The sequence below is a fragment of the Arachis ipaensis genome, chromosome B01, assembly GCF_000816755.2.
Source record: "Arachis ipaensis cultivar K30076 chromosome B01, Araip1.1, whole genome shotgun sequence".
In the NCBI taxonomy this organism is placed as follows: domain Eukaryota; kingdom Viridiplantae; phylum Streptophyta; class Magnoliopsida; order Fabales; family Fabaceae; genus Arachis; species Arachis ipaensis.
In genome coordinates this window covers 111518517-111525417 of record NC_029785.2, presented here as the reverse complement: position 1 = coordinate 111525417, position 6901 = coordinate 111518517, and positions in this window count along the sequence as shown.

The following is a 6901-nucleotide window of genomic DNA, read 5'->3' as shown; positions in this document are numbered from 1 at the left end:
ACTCCATCAGGCCCGTTTAGAATCTGCACATCCAGCTCGGGCTTTGGAGGGACGACCTCTGACGGGACGGAAGAAGCTGAAGCTGCCGAGGCTTTTCCTGGCGGCACAAGAGGAGGACCCTCATCCTCATCATCAGGGGCAGGCACGATCTTGCCATCCACCACCATATTATCCATACTGAACAAGGAGAGATCGGCCTCGGGAGCAATAACTTAGACCTGAGCCTTCAAGATCTCGAACATATCAGTCATACTATTTACCATGTGTCCTTGAAGCTCGTCATAATCATCTTGGGTCGATTAAAGCCTCTCCTTAGTTTCTAACAGCTCGCCGTAGGTCCGGGTATAGCTCTCCTTATACTTTTTCGCAAACTCATTAGCCAAGTTAGCAGCTGCCTCTGCCCTAGTAGTACGCTCTTTTTTTTTTTCCACATCAAGCTCTAACATGGCAACCCGGGCATCCAACTCATCCTTCAGACCTTTCACCCTATTAAATTCAGCTCGGGCATCTTCCAAAAAGGCCTGGGTAGCACGGACAGGGGACTCCCTAACAACCCGAGATAAGGCCGTACCAACATTGGCCATTGGAATGCTGTTGGTCGTTATAAAATCAAGGTGACGAAGAATGGAGACGTCATCTAGAGGGACCTTACCATGAGGAGAAATTAATTCGGTAGCAAAGGCCACACCATCAAACTCTTTGTCATCAAGGTTATACGTCCCAACAGTTTTTTGACGCTTTGGAGGCGGTCTAGCAACATTAGGAGAGGAGGCAGGGCCAGAAGTCGCCTGAGGTGGATTAGAGGGAACTACCTAGACTCTAGGGGTCGGGATGATCTTTCTTGGGCCCTGAGAGTCAAAAGTCGGCTTCTTTGGGGACACCTGAGAAGACCCTTCCCCCGAGGTCTTCGCTGACAAGTTTTGGGCAGCTGTCGCCTTTTTGGCCCTCCGAAAGGCCTTCATAGAGTCCGAAGATTTTACCATTTCTGAAAAGAAAACCAGGAAAACAAGTTATAATAATAAAGAGGAATAAAATTACAAACAATAGAAGAAAACCACTTCTAAAAGAAGTCGGATGCTACCTAGCTCGGCATGAAGGAGGGAGGGATCTTCGAGAAATCTCTTGGTGTCCAGATGAGAAGGTTCCCCCCAGTGCTCCTCTAGAACACCCACAAAGGCCTGCTCAACCTCATTTAAACTCTTCCAAGAATACTTAGGAGCTACTATATCCTTTTGCCAACACAAAGGAAAGGTCGGCTCATCATTCTCATCTAAACAAAAGAAAGGTCGGGCATTCTCGACAGCTCGGACCTTAAAGTAATAGTTCTTAAAATCTCGAAAGGACTCATCAAACATTGAAAAAACTTTCTTCCCCTGGGTAGCTCGGAAAGAAATCCAAGAAGCTTTCTTCTTCGCTACTCCAGGTTTTGTCAACACAAAAAGATAAAGAAAAAGGGGTGTAGTAGGTCGGACACCTAATTTCTGGCACAACAGCTAGAAAATCTTAATGAAGGCCCAAGAGTTCGGATGAAGCTGGGAAGGGGCCACGTTACAAGTCCATAAGAGGTCGGTCTCGAAAGCAGAAAAAGGGATGGTGATATTCAACTGACTAAAGAAGTAGTCATAAGCATAGAAGAAGGGCCGTTCTCCCTGAGTTAAGGGAGGGAAACTAACCCTCTCCTCAGGATCAGGTGACACTAGTTCATAATTCTTTTCATCATCCCTATTGCTACAGATCCTATGGAACCTCCTAAGCCTCACACAGTACTCGGGATCAGCCACGATCACACACATCATGACTATTGAATCCAGCCAACCGGTCATACCAGCAGGAACTTTGGTAGACATCTCGACAATGTTTTTCGTGAAGACATAGACCAACTATCCCTACAGTAAGAAAAAGAAAAAACAGTCACTATTCAAACAACTCGGACAAGAGACAGAGAGTGAGGAAACTAGCACACAAAGAGTGTCACAGCAAAAGGGCACCCTATGATGCACAAAAATACCAACAGACCAGGGGCACCCTTTGGAGGCAAAGAAGATACAATCACACAATCAACAAATAACGAAGGTCCTAGTTAAGATCCTAGCCCCTCCGCCAAATAAAAAGGGTGCAACTAAAACCTCATCACCTAAGTGCCTACACGTCCCCAGAATGAAACAACAGAGATAAAAAATCACAACCCTAAAGAAAAATAAAAGACATACAGAAAGTTTCAACCTTTTCAAAGAGAATCCAGCAAAGAAGCAACAACTTGGTACAAAGGGAAAGCATGCAAGCGTAAAACGTAAAAAAGCGACAAATAAAGCTTGAAGCAAAGCACTAACCTGCGAAAGAAGACGAAGGAACTAGCGGCAAGCCACAAATGATCTCCACCAAGAGATGGAAGCTCCAAAAAACCCAAGAAAAGAACAATCTTGGAGTGCTGGGGCAAGAAAGAGATGAACGAAAGGAAGTTTTCTCTCACTGAGTAAAAGGAAAACTGAAGATGAAGTCTAATGCTTTCTTTTTCAAATTAAGCGGGGAATGAAATGGCGAAAAGCAATTAAAAGCCCTATAAAAAGGCTTTAAAGACGCTCATTTTAACCAAAACTGACGCACGTGGGAAGTGATGTCGCATTTAAAGCGTCTCGCATTCCAAAATCATTAAAGATGCGAAACTTGCTCGAAGAAGGGACAAATCGAATACAACTAAGCAAATGCTCAAGCACGACTTCCTCAAAGGGGTCGAAGTTTAAAAACACGACCTCAAGGGGAAGATCGAACTCAAGCAAGGGCACTGTTCATACCATGGGTTGAGCTACATGATCCAGATCGGATGAAGACAAAAATGACTGACCTCTTACAAAAGTTGGTCGACACCGACTGCTTCCCAAAGAACTCGGCCAAATGGCTACGAGGGCCCAAGTAGGCCCAAAGTAGAAGATCACAGCTCACCTAAAGGTGGCTGGCCTAAAGATAAGGGGACTCAACCACAAAAGATAAGATAAGATAACAAACTTATCTCAAAGGAGGTCATCCCAGACTACTATAAATACACTGGAGCACCCAGGTATAACTCATACTCTAATTCTACAAAAAAAAACCTGCCTAAAGCCCATGCTAACTTAAGCATCGGAGTCTCTTGCAGGTACCACCACCCTCCGGTGATCAAGGATCAGGAACATCTCAAGGTTCAACAAGTTGGATGCGACAGCTCCGGCTACAACAGTAGATCTCCTCCGAGATTGACCTTCAGTTTCAGGTAACCTTCAGAACATCAAGGAACCATTGCTTGCGGCATCCAAAAGGATCTTGTCTTGTGGTTTCATTCCTTGGCAAAAATAGCTAATCAACACTAGAGTGTCAATCATATGGTGAGGGCATGAGTCAAGAAGCCTCCGAAACCATTCCCAATACTCGTATAGAGTTTCCATTTCACCTTGGACAATGCATGAAATTTCTTTCCTCAATCTATCTGTCACCTCCGGAGTAAAGAATTTATCTAGGAACTCCCTTCTAAGAAAATTCCAATCACTAACAATCTCATCGGCCAAAGTGTAGAACCACTCTTTGGCTCTTCCCTCTAGAGAGAATGGGAAGGCAAACAACCAAATAGAGACCTCATCGGAACCCTCCTGCCTAGTTGTTGAACATACACCTTGAAAGTCTCTAAGGTGTCTAATAGGATCTTGGGCGAAGAGTCCATGAAACTTGGGTAGAAGATGAATCAAGGTGGTTTTGAGTTCAAAATTAGCATTTAACTCTGGATGATGCACTTGAAGCGGTTGAAGAACAAAGTCCGGAGCACCGGCTTCCTTAAGAGTGGCTCTCCTTGGAGTGGCCATCGGTTCGGTACCTAGATCAATAGAAGAAGAATTAGTAGTATCGATGGAAGAATAGATGGTTTCCTCCTCAAATGACGTTTCCGATTCACCCTCAGATAAGGTTAGTGAATTGGTAGGAACCCTTTCACCACCTCCAATGGCCAACCGTTTACGAGCTTGCCTAAGATGTGAGATAGTTCTCTCAATTTCTGGATCAAAAGGGGCTAAGCTCGGATCCGGTAGTGAATGCGTCATTCAAAGAAAGAAGCATAGAGCTCATGACAAAAAGATGCACTAAACAAAGATTAATTCTAACTAACAATTGAACTAGAAAACAATCAAGAAAGAATGCAAGTATTCACATATCCACATGTTTAAACTAACCAACAACATGGCACACAATTGCAACTTTCCAGCAATGGCGCCATTTTGATGAGCTATATTTTGTCGGTATAGAATTTTCCAATAGAAGTATGTCGTGAGTATAGTCTAAACCAACAAGCTATAACGCATCAAACATAGAAAATGTGTGTCCACAATTCAAAATCAATAACCGAGAGTATTAGTCCCGAGTCGTTCTCCCTAGGAGTTGCCCTAAGATACACATCATTGGTTAGGAGTTCTCTTGTTGTTTGAGGTTGAATACGAGAAATATAAACAAACTTGCATGAAAGTAATGAACAAATAGCAAGTAGGCTAAAGGACACAAGAAATTGAACTAGACAAGAGTAAATGACAATCAATCAATGTAAAAGCCTTGGCTAGGGTTGGGAATTGGAATTCCTATCCTCATTGCCTCCAACAATTGTGATAAGAATTGGTTATTGCTCCACTTAGTTAACCTCTAACTATGGAGGAAAGTCAAGTAGAGATAATCAATTTGAGTCCACAAGTCCTAGTCAAATCCTAAGGAAAAACTAGAGTTAGTGTCATTCAAATCAATTAGCAATTTCCAATTATCAATCAACAAAAGGCTTTGACAATTCAAGTGTCTCCATTGTCCAACCCCTAAGCCAAGAATGAAAATCTACTCCATAGCTATAGTTGACATTTTCTCAAACAAGTGGTGAACAAGAATGAAAGACATTGTGAAATTGAGAAGAGAATTTGAATTCAAGCTATCTAATACAAGCAGTCAACAATAATAAAGCACTTCACAACAATGAACATGAAATTCCTCAATGCATTAATAGAAATCAAAGTAACAAGATCCAAATCCAAGATCTACAATGATAGAGTAACAAAAACACTAAATTGAGAGTAGAAGAGTGAGATCCACAAACTAGAACAATGTAGAATTGAGATTGAATTCAGATCTAACCAAAGGATCCAAGTGAAATTGAGATTGAGAAAGCCAAAACCTAGAGAGAAGCTAGAGTTTCTCTTTCTAGAAAACTCCAAAACTAACTACCAAAAAATATCTAAATGTGTGTAATGTGTAATGTGTGAATCCCCTTCAATCCTTGGTCCTTTTAGCCTTTTCCCTCCAAAATTCAACTCAAAACTGGGCCAGAAGTCACGTGCCGAGCGTCACGCGTACGCGTGGGTCACGCATATGCGTTGTCTGGGTTTTTGGGATCCATGCGTACGCGTCAGGCGTGCGTAGGCGTCGATGAGAATTCTGCCCAGCCACGCGTATGCGTCAACGTTTGCGCGCCAATCCCAGATTCCAGCTCCCACACGTGCGCGTCGATGCCAATGCTCCAAAGCTCTATTTTTCATGCTCCTTCCACTTATACATGCTTCCTTCCTCTCTTCTAGACCATTCTTGCCCCTATAAATTTTGAAATCACTTAACAAACGGATCACGGCATCAAATGGTAATAGAGGGAGATAAAAATATAGCATAATTAAGGCATAAAAAGCATGTTTTCAACCATCAAGCAAAATTAGGAAGGAAACATAAAAACTATGCATTTTACATGGATAAGTGTGATAGAATATTGATAGAACCCTCCAAATCCTACACAAAATAAACCCTAAAATTGAGGTTCATCAATGCGTGCGCGAAATGCCCATGCCACATATACGCGTGGGCATACGTTTTTCCAAAATTTTTACCCAGTTTTGAATAAACTGCAGAATCACCAATTTTTAATCCCAACTCCTGACGCGCATAACTTTTTCGTTTTAAATCATTTTTCCTCCGTTCTTCAAACGGCGTAAACTTCACGGACCCACTTTTCATATAAATAAATTTGAAGTCATTTGGGGGTCCGGAAGCCAAGTTATAGGCCGCCAAAGTTCGGCCAAAAACCAAATTTCACAAAACCTCAAAAACCTCCATTTTCTTTTAAAACTCCTTCCAACCTAACTCATCATACCTATAATCATCAATACAACATTCCTTTAACAATATCACAACAATCTTTACAATCCTACCATTTCTCAACTCAACAACATCACACTTCAACCTTTCAATTCATCAATGGAATATCATTCACTTGTTCAACATATATATGCATATACATAACATCATCACGTCATCATTATTAGTTCATCCAATAAGCACCCCCAATTTATATCACAATTCTTCCCAAAGTTACTAAGCATTAAATATATTCATACATTCCAACCTAACCTATGGTCATCTAGCCTAAGTTTTCAGAGAACATTATATATTAAATACGCGAAATCTAAACCATACCTTGGCCGATTTCCACGTTTAGTCCAAGGCAACCACTTAAGCCACACACACACACAGCCCCACAAGTTCCAAAATCATCAAACCTTGGCACCAATCCTCCACCAAGCCTCCAAATGTCCACAATTCAGTTCCAATATATATATACACACCTAAATTCACATATTTCATACATATATACTTCAAAACTTAGAATTTAGCAAACTAAAAACAATGATTGGCTAAGGTTAGAGACCTCACCGTATGCACAGATTAAGAGAGCCAAATCCAACAAGCTCCACAAGCTAATTTGAACCTAGAGAATCAAAATCAACAAATTCTCAACTTGGATTCTCTTTAATTTCGAAATTGAGGAACAGAGAGGCTGGGGTTGTAACACCCTAATTAGCCTAAGCTTCACCTCGCATCATAAAGCAAAGGTTAATTGGAGATTACGACAATTACGACA